General features: G+C 40.7%; 1 protein-coding gene and 1 long non-coding RNA gene across 3 annotated transcripts in view; both read left to right on the top strand.

Moving 5' to 3' along the window:
- LOC126511021 (uncharacterized) overlaps positions 1-12,413 on the top strand; it is a 43,814-nt gene that overhangs the window by 24,551 nt on the left and 6,850 nt on the right. The gene's annotated exons all lie outside the window — the stretch shown is intronic.
- Positions 1-12,413, top strand: part of LOC126511012 (interferon-inducible GTPase 1-like) — a 33,623-nt gene that overhangs the window by 14,360 nt on the left and 6,850 nt on the right. The window contains exon 1 of one of the 2 annotated variants that reach the window (XM_050157831.1): positions 8,782-8,981. The exons of the other annotated variant lie outside the window; for it this stretch is intronic. The gene's annotated coding sequence lies outside the window, so the exon portion shown is untranslated. Of the gene's footprint in view, positions 1-8,781; positions 8,982-12,413 lie in introns of those variants that run through there. 2 annotated transcript variants of the gene reach the window in all.

Raw genomic sequence — 12,413 nt, 5'->3', positions numbered from 1 at the left:
GGTAAGGCATGCTGCAGTAGTGACTCTGGTCCCTGGGATAAAGGGACAGGTCCATCACTAGGTTCTTTAAAGCCATTTTAAAAGGAGAAGAAAATAAGCTGGAAATGCCTGGCCATAGCTGGACCTTGAGTCTTGGAGTCTTGAGTCATAGTGGACAAGGTTTAGATGTCAAGATTTTTGCAGAAAAGACAGGCAAGTGTTCTTCCCATGGAGACTGGTCTTTGACCAAATCCCCAGTCACACAAGACTGGTAATTACTGTTCTCCCTCTAGCAGGCTTCATAGTACCCTCCAATATTGTGAACATTGGTCACAAAGCACGAAGCTTTCTGCTCAGTACCAATATTTCTCTGTGTCTGTGACCAAAATATGTGGTGTCTTCAGCAGCAGAATCTTACCATCAGGGTCTGGTGAGGAATGAAAAATAATACGAATAACCGACTGCTTTATTTTGAGGTCCCTGGGACCTTCCTAATCAACAACTCAAGGGCAGGTAACACAAACTGGCACTGAGCTTTTGTTTGATGATTCTTGGTTGTCAACTTGACTATACCTGGAATAGTCTAGAGTCCAGAAATGGAGGGGGGCATCTGTAAGATGACTGGACTCCATAACTGTTTACAGTTCCACATTCTGCTTTTTTATTTGTTTTTTAGCATATATTTTAATTGATTTTTTTTTTCAAATTTCACAGCATGTACCCAAATCCTACTCATTTTCCAGTTCTTCCATGCCTGCCCTCCACCCTTGTAACACTAGCCAATCCACTCTCAACGTGGGAAAACCTAAGGGTAAGCTTCATATGTGTTAATATGTCAGAACCTGACAATCCCCAACCTCAGCTCTCTACTTTTCTTTCTGATCTTCAACTCCACATGCACAGCTGAAAACATATATGCACACATACACACTCATGAATGCACACATGCACGCATCTAACACCCAAACATGCACAAGTGCAGACAAAAAAGATTAAATAGTTGTATTATTACTCTTTGTTCCTAATCATTCTAATAAAAACTCAGGAAGTTGAGGGAATCTATGATCAAGTGTATAAAGCACTTGCCATGCATGTGTAAGGACCAGAACTCAATATCCAGAACCCACATAAATGCTGAGTGGGTGTCCAGCCACCTTGAACTCCCATACTCAAGACAGAGGTAGTGGAATCATAGAGCAAACTGCCTACCTAGAGTGTGTACATCTGCAATCTCCAGGTTCAGTGGAGAGACCCTGCCTTGATGAAAAAAGTAGAAATTTAGGATGAGGCCCAACATAAGGCTGACATGCCCACACATGTGTGAACATGCACACTAAACAGAGAGACACATTGTAAATGTAAAATAAAATAAGAGGCAGGAAGTAAATAAAAATAATATTTTAGATAGTGCAAACCTTAAAAGAGTCATGAAGCTCTCCTACAGGTTGTTAAAGCAAAAATTGTTCTCCAGGAGGAGGATTTCAGGCCAGCGAAGATACCTGCAAATGATGCTGGGGCCTCCAGGGCTGTGACTCTGGTGAATCATTGCCACTCTAAGGTGGGCTTTGCAGTGACCCAGTTGCCTGTGAGTGATCAATGCTCCTAACTCGACTTGAAAGACAATGTTTCTTTGGTTTGTTATGGGTGCCTAAAAGGGATGAATAGATATTTGTTTGTCTCCCCAAGAAAAGATCATACAACACAGCTAATGTCTTCTCAGGGGCCAGAAGAACCAAAGATGAGTTAAGGAGGACTGGTTGTCTTGTCCTTACAATGGGTGCTGACATATGGGAGTGAGGCTGCCCATGTGATCAGACCCCTCAATCTTATATGCAGACATATCTGAATAGAAACTAGGCTAAAAAAGAATAGATCTTGGCAGTGGGACCATGATCTATACCTGGTGTATGAGTTGGCTTTTTAGAGCCCATTCCCTGTGGTGGGATGCCTTACTCAGCCTTGATGCAATGGGGAGAGCCTTGATCTTGCCTCATCTTGAAGTGCAAGGTCTTGTTGTTTCCCCATAGGTGACCTTACCCTCTCTGAGGAGTGGAGAGATGAGAGGGGGTGCAGGGAGAGCTAGGGTGGGAGTTGGGAGGAGAGGAAGGAGGGGAAACTGTGGTTGCTATGTAAAATTAACAAAAAAATTCAAATGAAAAAGAGCCTCAGTTTCAAAGGCCTTGTATGTATTTATGATTGTTTGGGGTACTTCATATCTGTGTTTATTAACAATATGCTTTTAAAGTATGCTGATCCAAAATGTCTTATTATATATTATATTTTCGATGGTATTAATCCTGTCAGCTAGCTGTTCATTCATTATTGTATGTAAAGACTATATCATTTCTAAACATGCCTCATTCTTGGCTCTGTTATCAAATCATTTTTTTTTTTGAGACAGGGTTTCTCTGTAGCTTTGGTGCCTGTCCCGGAACTAGCTCTTGTAGACCAGGCTGGCTTCGAACTCCCAGAGATCCGCCTGCCTCTGCCTCCCAAGTGCTGGGTCAAACCATTTTCTTAAAGAAAGCTAAGTACCAATATCCAATAAATGGATGTATCAGAAAAACCATATAAGCCTTGAGAATACCTTTCATAGTATAAGTATGAAGGTTATTAATTCCTGGATGGTGGTATTGTCTGCAATACTGATTTATTTATGTTAAAGAATGTACTTTGCCATGGGCCTTCAGAAATTTGTTGTAAGTGTAATAATCCTTATTGGCCAACAGGTGTCATGGTTGCAACCATCTGATAGACCAGTGGAGCGTGAACAGTCCCACCTGGTTCTGCATACTGGTGTCTGCTTAAATACTGACAAATCTGCTTTGCTTAACAAATTAAGAGCAGTTAAAGCAATTTTGTACTCGGCAAGAGTTTTGTTGATGGCCAGAATATCAAGGAACCCAGAGCTTGTGAGCTAGGAACACAAACTAAAAGCTGTGTAAGTCAGCACTGCATGTAGACCCACAAAAGGGGTATCCCCGGACATTGAGCCTATAATTCGGGTTCTTAGAGAAGCTAAATAAGAAGAAGAACCCAAAGAAAAACATATAGGCATCCTCCTGAATATTAACCTTCATCAGGCGATGAAAGGAGACAGAGACAGAGACCCACATCGGAGCACCGGACTGAAATCTCAAGGTCCAAATCAGGAGCAGAAGGAGAGAGAGCACGAGCAAGGAACTCAGGACCGCGAGGGGTGCACCCACACACTGAGACAATGGGGATGTTCTATCGGGAACNAAAAGCCTGGGTTAAAACCGGTCTCACTGAACATAGCGGACAATGAGGACTACTGAGACCTCAAGAACAATGGCAATGGGTTTTTGATCCTACTGCACGTATTGGCTTTGTGGGAGCCTAGGCAGTTTGGATGCTCACCTTACGAGACCTGGATGGAGGAGGGTGGTCCTTGGACTTCCCACAGGGCAGGGAACCCTGATTGCTCTTTGGGCTGATGAGGGAGGGGGACTTGATTGGGGGAGGGGGAGGGAAAGAGGAGGCAGAGGTGGGGAAGAGACAGAAATCTTTAATAAATTTAAAAAAAGGGGGTATCCCCGCTATGGTGGGGTTTTGGCCAAAAAAAAAAACTGCTTAGTAGGTGAAATCAAGCCAGGTGAGCAGGAGGTGGGAGACCTTCTGGGCCAGTCCCAGTAGGTGTGGAGTTGGGATTCATGTGTGCGTCAGATGTAGACTGACTATATAAAGTAGTCCCACACTAGCTCAGAATTGCGTATATTAAAGGGTTCTTAATTTAGGGGAAGACTCAAAGATTATGGTCCTCTGCACGAACTTGGGACAGGAACTGAATCCAGCAGCCCAGAGAGAGCATGCAAGTTCTACAGCTGCATTTGTAGTATAAGTTACCACGCCCAAGTGAGCTGGAATTTTAAAGGCTATTGGCTGAAGGAGTTCTCACATCAATTGCAAGTTTATATTACTCATGGACAGTACAAAAGGAAAGTAAATCTAGGAAAATGAAAATTTACTTTCACCAAATACAATAGCTACACTTACTGACATTTTTTGAAAACATAAACAAAACGGAAAATTAGATTTATGTGATCATTAGAGATTTGGCATTGGTTAAACACTGATGTCAAATGTGATTCATTATTATTTATTTCTAAATGTGTAAAGCTATGGATATGTTAAATTTCTATTCATCTGGAGAACACACTGAAGAAAGTGTGCACATATGGAGAAGACATCTTGGATTTGATATACATTGCTGCTCGCAAGGTAGATGCAACACAGTTGCTCATGTTTTTTATAGTTGTTGATGCTAGCTAAAGCGCTCATGCAGATTTTTATATTATTTTCCCTTACGTTACCTGTTTTAATTTATCCATAATTAAGAGTTTAACTGGGAGCTAGCAGAAATTTGTTCTAGTGTCTTTTCTAATGCTTTTATAAATACCATGACCAAAAGGATTTTGAAAAAAAAATATATGATATATGATATTCTTCAGGATGTGAACTCAGGACTTCATGAGGGACCACTGAGAATCTTCCTCCTGATAAAGCTGTGTGAGATGTGTCTTTATTCCCACACCTCCACGCCGGTCAAGAGAGATAGTTTATGTTGGGGTCTAGTCAAGAGAAATAATTATGGTCCAGGCTAACACCAGACCCTGACATAATAGTGCCCAGACTTGAGGCTGATCTGCGAACCCCCAAAAACACGAAAAAAAGTGAGGAAGTAGAGAAGTGAGGAACCCACGAGAAAAAATTTCAACACAGGTGGATATTTAAGTGCTCAGAAATAGAGAATACATTTTAAGAAGTGTAGAAAAATGGGACAAAACTTAAATCGGGAGTAAAAATGCGTAAATAAGTTTTGTGTGTGTGTGTGTGTGTGTGTGTGTGTGTGTGTGTGTGTGAGAGAGAGAGAGAGAGAGAGAGAGAGAGAAGGAAAAAAGTATTTAGTTATATATGTTGGTAGCTAAAGGGAGTTAGAGTGCAGCAGAAACAATGGCAGAGATATTTAGAATCTCTAAGCATGATAGACGTGGAGATACAACTTTTATTGCTTGCTAAACGGGTAGGAAAAGTGAAGGAAAAAGGGTATTTGGCCCAAGAATCACCTAGGTTACCGCTGAGATTAAAGCATCACGTGTGCGCAGTGGCCAGCTAAATCTAACCCACCTGTGGGTAAAAGACAAGCAGGAATAGGTTATAGAACAAATTTAACCCCACACAGTCATCCCAAAGTCAGCCAGTAGAACAAAGAAGAATATTCAGGAATTCTCTTAATTTTATGCTTACAAGTTAAAATAAAAAAGAAAGTTAAAAATCAGCGCAGCTATGCCCACCAGAACTTGGGACAGCAGGCTGCTATCCCCTGCTGTGAGGCAGATTCAGCAGGGAGCTGAAAGGCAGGTTTAAAATAAAGTAACCTCAGAAAACTACAGCTTCAGGACAATTCAAAATAAGCAAGCAGGTTAAACATGCTTCTTTTCCATTTCACAATTTTGCTTCTTTGTCAAAAATCTTCTGTTTGTAGGCGTGTGAATTTGTATGCAAGGTGGATTGATTTCAGTACTGTGGTTCTGCAGTGAAGTTTTAAAGTCAGAGATTGTGATGCATTCAAAAGTTCTTTCGACCAAAAAAAAAAAAAAAAAAAAAAAAGTTCTTTCGTTGTACAGGATTTTAAGATTGTTTAGGCTATCCTGAGTTTTTATTTTTTCTTATAAGGTTGAGGATTGTTCTTTCAAAGTCTATGAAGGATTTTGCTATAATTTTAATGGGCATTTGAATTGAATTTGTAGGTTGATTTCAGTAAGATTGTCATTTTGCTATGTTGGTTCTACTTTCCCAAGAGAATAAGAATAAGAGATCTTTCCATTTTCTGATAGCTTAAATTTCTTTCTTCAGAGATGTAAAGTTCTTATGCAGGTTTTTCCATTTGTGTGGTTAGAGTTACTTCAAGATATTTTATGGTATTTATGACTATTTGTAAAAGATAATGTCTCTCATTTATTATATGTGTATAAGAGGTGCATTTTGGGTTGTTTTCAGATCTTGTCTATGACAAAGTAATTCTGCTGTGAACATAGTTGAGCACATGTCCTTATGGTATGGTTGAACATCTTTTGTATATAGGCCCAATTTCTAGTAGAGAACTTATAGAAGCTGCCAAACAGGTACTCAAGCAGGTGGAGTATAGATCAACAGGTAGAGTATACAATATCAGCAAGTACAGTATATTAATTATGACTTAGCTATATCAAGTGTGGATATTAAGTACAAAACTTATTCTACAGCACTTTTATGAAAAAAGCAGAATTTTTTTTCAGAATTTTTTTTATGGCTGCACCTTCCAATTTTTGCCAGTTGATATATTAAACTATTAATTTAAAGCAGTAGCTTGGGCAATACAAAAGAGCAGGATGAAATCTAGGAGCTATTTTAGCAGAGAACTGACTATGATCAATGTTTCCTATACTAAGCAATAGATTAATAAATAATTTTAAGGTAGTGATTCTTGGACAATTGTATTTGCTCAATTCAAAGGCCAGAGTAATAATCCTTCCCAGATGATCATTGCTGCAATTCTTACAACTATATTTTGCTAAGGTTATAGCTAAAGATACCTTAAAGAATATTATGCAAAAAATTTTACACATTGCTCTTCCAATGGAAGAACTGCATACATGGTTAATAATGGAAAGGAACTGTGGAGTGTGATATAGCTCCTTGAAAACAACTTAAGAGGATAAAAGTTGCAGACAGATCTGGCATGATGGCACCAAGGTGACCTTTATTGAGGCAAGGTGAAAAAAGCCCATGCAATGAATTATAAAAAGACCCAACCTATTAACCTAATTAATTTGGGGTTGAATGGGTTTGTGCTTTTGTTCACAGAATTAAAATTAAGCTGGATGAGATGACTGCATATGCAGTAAAGGAGTGGCAGACATGATGCTATCGTAGCTTTAAATGCCCCCATTGATGAGTTCAAGAAAGGAGATGGAGAGGACTCCTTGATCCAGTCTTCCTTGCCCCCACAGAGAGGAGTCCCTGATCCCAGGACCTGCTGCCAACACTCTACACTGCAGGGTGCCATGCTGGACTGAGGGGCAGATGCTGAGATGCTTCCACACTTGGGACACACACAGAGACCCAGAGACCCTGCTGAGATGACAACCAAAATGACTACAATTTTCTGCACCTTGAATCTTGTTTGCTTTGCAGCTGAGATGCAGACTGAATATCTGATTAAAACAAATCTTTGAGACACAGAACTCATTTCCATTAAAATATTGAACCTAAAATCTAAGACCTAAGCTTTCCCCTTAGGGAAAGAAAGACTCAAAATAATAAATGACTGAAACCCCCCTTCACTTACGAAAGGAGGCAGCCTAAGGGTTTAACAGCTGCTCAGAGACTGGAGCAATGTCATTGTACTCTTACAGGTATTGACCTGGTATTTGTAACTGCATATAAGGTGTTGAGAAAAGATGCTATTGACCAATAATCCTGAGAATTATGATGCTGACCTGATGATATTTGTAACTGCATATAAGATGTTGAGAAAAGTTGGCATTAACCAATAATACTGAGAATTATGATACTGACCTGATGATTTTTGTAACCAAGACCCCCTGAAGGTCACCATGAACACCCCCCAAAACTAGATTTAATAGTTTCTCTACTAAATGAAACCCACACCTTGGCAAGAACTTAAGGCTAGACAGATTGTTGGCTCTAGATAAACATTACTATTGTTATCCTGTTAAATGGGTATAATATGAAGCCAGCTCTTCTTGAATCATCATTATTTCCATAGATTAAGGCATCTCCCAACCTTTATTATGGTTGTTCATATTTGTAAGAGATGATAATCTATACAGAGATCCACAAATGGCCAACATTCAGAGAATAAGACACTGAACAATATCCAGCCCTGAATGGAATATATATAATTCTAGTTCCAAAGGCACAGGGATGGTTGTTGAAGGGGAGATAAAAAGACTATAAGAGTGCTTCCCTTCGATAGCTCCCTGGTAGAGCGGAGGACTGTAGTTGATCCTACTGCACCTATTGGTTTTGTGGGAGCCTAGGCAGTTTGGATGCTCACCTTACTAGACCTGGATGGAGGTGGGTGGTCCTCGGACTTCCCACAGGGCAGGGAACCCTGATTGCTCTTTGGGCTGAAGAGGGAGGGGGGACTTTATTGGGGGAGGGGGAGGGAAAGGGGAGGCGGCGGTGGGGAAGAGACAGAAATTTAAAAAAAAAAAAAAAACCCAAAAAAAAAAAAAAAAAAGACTAGAAGAGCCAGAGTTAGTAGAGTAGACAGCTACAGTGAAACTGTGTCTTCTGGACACAACAGGGCAGCTGGATGTATAAGCTCACAATGGTTGTGACAACATGTGTAAAACCTGTCACGCCCAAACCGGATCAAATGTGTGCACTGACAGGAGAGTTGAGAATGACAAGAATTAAGGAACATGAATCCACAATTGTGAGGAAATAGGTTGTGTCGTGGGTGATCCTTAACTTGGCATCTGCACACAACACTAGACAATGTGCTGTGTGATTTCAATTCAGGCTGTATTTGTGGAGTCAGGGATCCCAAAAATTATCTTTCAAGGGTTGTGTTCCAACCTGGTTAGTCAGCTGCTTCTCCGTGCTCTCCCTCCATTTCCAAGCCCCACATTTCACACCTGTACTATTTTAGGACTGTCCAGACTTTTCTGCCAGAAACAAAGGTTTAATGGAATGAAACACAACTGGTCACTTTAGTTTCATTTTCCTTTTCTTGGAAATGCAGCAGGTCTGAAAGCTACTGACCCGTGCTCCTCTGTAATTGGCCAGCACACATTGAGAGGGAGGGGCAGGGCCCTGAAGAGAGTGGGAGTCCTGCTAAGCTGTCAGAAACCTGCTGCTTTCCACAGAGGAAGGAGGGGTTGGTTCATGGGAAGAGACTGCAGCACAGTGGGCAGTGGTTCCTGCAGCTGAACTACAGTGAGCGCATACACTGGACTCAAGGTTCTCTGGTAAGTGGACAGAGGCATTCCGATCTAACTTGTAACCCTCACCATCTCTCTTCTCTAAAGAGCTGACAGGTAACAAGACATTTTGGAACATGCTCTGAGAGTGGGGATCCCCAGCTTGGAAGCTGGGGTGTTTTGGTGGGAAATGGGCAGAACTGCCTTGTGGATACTCTTTGCTAATCATACAAGTTGAGGGACCTTAAGGTAATGATCTGTAAATGTATGCCGTTGTTTTGGCTTGTTTCTTATTACTTCCTTTAAAAGGTTGTAAATGGATGTTTCGGGTAATGGAAAATATCTGCAGTGTGCAGGAGGTTCGTTGGATCTCACTGTCGTCGTGCGTCCTAGAAAAGAGTCGACATTTAATTCCTCATACCCTGAGGTCTCTGGCCTGTGGGGAAGAGGTCTCTCTGCACACTGCTTCTGTTGAAGCTGACTGTGGAAATCTGTGCCTGAAGAATCTTGTTCATTGTGGTTTTCCTTATTGTAAAGCAGGAGTGCTAAGATCTTCTCTCCATCTGTGAGGGACCTGAGCTGTGTCGGGGTGTGGTGAAAGCTGTCATTTAGGCAGGCGTCCTTTGTAATGTTGCAGTGTCACGGCCTTCTTGTTCCCTGTGTTCATATTCAGTAGAAAGTGGGGGGGAAAGTGTATGTGTGTGTCTGTGTTTCTGTGTGTGTCTGTATCTGTATGTATGTGTGCCTCTGTGTGTCTGTCTGTCTGTTAATCTGTGTATGAGTGTGTGTCTGTGTCTATATGTTTGTCTGTGTGTGTCTGTCTATATATGCATGTGTGTGCCTGTGCCTGAATGTGTGTCTGTCTGTCTGTGTATGTGTCTGTGTGTCTGTGTCTGTATGTGTGTGTGTGTGTGTATGTGTGTGTGTGCTCACACATACTTGGTATGGTCTGTCACTGTGTGGTGCAGGGTGCATATTTGGGGTTTAAGTAAAGGTTGGTGAGCTACAGCAACAGATTTTTTTGGGTTTTTTTTTATTTTTATTTTATTCACCTTATTATATATCTCTATGCTCATGAACACCCACATACATGTTGACTTGCTCACATGGGTTTATCTTTGTCTGACACATTCAATTCATTAGCACTATTATAACTGGCCAACTATGGTGATGATTGACATTGATCTATAATTTTATCACCATCTGTTTCTATTGTTTGGTTTTCTCTTCCCTTTATGTGGTTCGATATTTAATGTGGATGAGCTGGAAAGTAGTTCGGTCTTTCCCTTTCCAGTCCAACTTTCTAACACGCTTGCACTGTTACTTCCTATTTGCTTGTTATTGGTTGCTTGGTTGCTTGTTTGGTTGGTTGGTTGGTTTTGGAGACGTGGCTTCCCTTCCCTGCGGTCAAAGGTGCACTTAGCCATGACTGACTTCATTTTCTTACACTGGATGCTTGGGATTTTAACCCAAGTCCTTATGCTTGCATAGCAAGCAGGCTTCTCCAATAAGCTAAATTCCTCCAGCCTTTATCCTAAAGCCTCTAATTTGGGTAATTATTTGTATTCTTTTAAGGTTCAACAGTTACAGGGATTTCAATTGTGTTTTTGTGTACTAGTTTCTTTTTATTTTATTTATTTGTTTATCTTTTTGCTAGTTTCTTTTTTCTTGCTACTTTGGGCTTATTCCTATTCCCTTTTATAATGTAGATTCAAGTCACATTTCTTACTGTATTTGTTTTTTCATTCTTTTGCTCTTCAGTTATACTCATAGAAAAATTTCTGAGTCACATTTTTGATTGCTGGTGCCTGTGTTTCTAACAAAGACTGTCTCTTCCTTCTTCAGCCTATTATCTCTTTGTCCTCATACCCTAAGCTCACTGTGCTCCAGTCTGCACTTTACACACATACCCTAAACTCACTGTGCTCCAGTCTGCACTTTACACACATACCCTAAGCTCACTGTGCTCCAGTCTACACTTTACACACATACCCTAAACTCACTGTGCTCCATTCTATACTTTACTTTACACACATACCCTAAGCTTGCTGTGCACACTCAACAATTTCAGTGTTCTATATTTTCCTGTTAGTACTCATGCTTGCAACAGGTGCTACATCGACCTCTAGATAGGTGGGGGTTTTATTTAATTTTTTCAGAATTTTATACATGAGTCTTGTTCTTATGTGGTTTCTACCTCTCATTCTCTCCCTTCCAAATCACCCTACATCATCCAATACTTCCTCTCAAATTTACAATCTCTTCTTCTGTTATTAACACCCATGCATGTGCAGACACACACACACACACACACACACACACACACACACACCTTACTGAATTCATTTAGTGCTGCTCATATGTCCATGTGGTTAGGACTGGCCACTTTGGATTGGATAATCTATTAGTGGATTTATTGCTAGAGAAAATTGATTCTCCCCTTTTCAATAGCCATTGGTTTTACTTGTAGCTATTCTTCTAGAGATGAGATTTTGAGAAGTTTCTCCCATCCACATTGATATGTCAACCGATGTCATTATGCAGCTCTTGCTTAGGCAGCCATATACGTAAGGTTTCCTGGCTACAGCATCCTTTCCATGTCTAAAGAAAAATATTTGCAGCTGATGTCCTGATGTTCTGACTCTTACAATCTTTCCACCTCTACTTCTGTGAGTTTTCCTGAGCCCTGGGTGTAATGGTTACATTGTAGATGTGTCAGTTGGGGTTCAGTACCCAGAGTCACCCCTTCTCTGGGTGGGAACCAGGCACGGGCCTCTGTACATACACTCAAAGGACTCTATGCCCTACTGAGGAGACACCATTTATTTATTCTCTTAGTTGTGGATTCTAACTGAGAACCTTTAGATTTGAGGATATAATCTGAGATAATTACAGAAGCAATGAAAGAAGACAAGGGCCATAGGGAAGAAGAGAAAAGAAACTCTGTGGAAGAGGATAGCAGAATTCCCTTATGCTATGAAGATGGAAAAGGGGAAGTAGGAGGAGCTGTAACTGCGGGCAAGACAATATGGAGGAGAGGAAAGACTGAAAGAGAAATAACACTAAGGCTGTTGAAAGCCATGGGGAAATATATTATTTTATATATTTATATAAAATATATATTTTATATATTTATATATAACCTACTTTAGAATACATATATGACATATATGTACAAATAAAAATGCATATGTTTGAATGGAATCATGCAGCATTGAGTGATAAGGCTCCCCCACAAGAACTAAAGACCATCTAATGAAAATCCCAGTCTTGGGCATGGGAAACCTTTCTTTGACTTATAAATCAGAGGGTCCAGAAATCTACCAAAACAACAAAGGCCGTTTCCATTGCCCTTGGGGGCCTCCCAGAACTTGAAGATAAGGCCCTATTACTGAATACACCTTGGACACAGGACTTGGAGGAATCCACCTAGAATTGGTCTGGAAGCCTCCTCACTGAAACTAGCTCTCCCAGTAGCAG

The sequence above is a fragment of the Alexandromys fortis genome, unplaced genomic scaffold (genome assembly GCF_014885135.2).
Source record: "Alexandromys fortis isolate MF-2015 unplaced genomic scaffold, M_Fortis_MF-2015_v1.1 scaffold_94, whole genome shotgun sequence".
In the NCBI taxonomy this organism is placed as follows: domain Eukaryota; kingdom Metazoa; phylum Chordata; class Mammalia; order Rodentia; family Cricetidae; genus Alexandromys; species Alexandromys fortis.
This window is presented reverse-complemented; position numbering and strand designations above follow the sequence as displayed.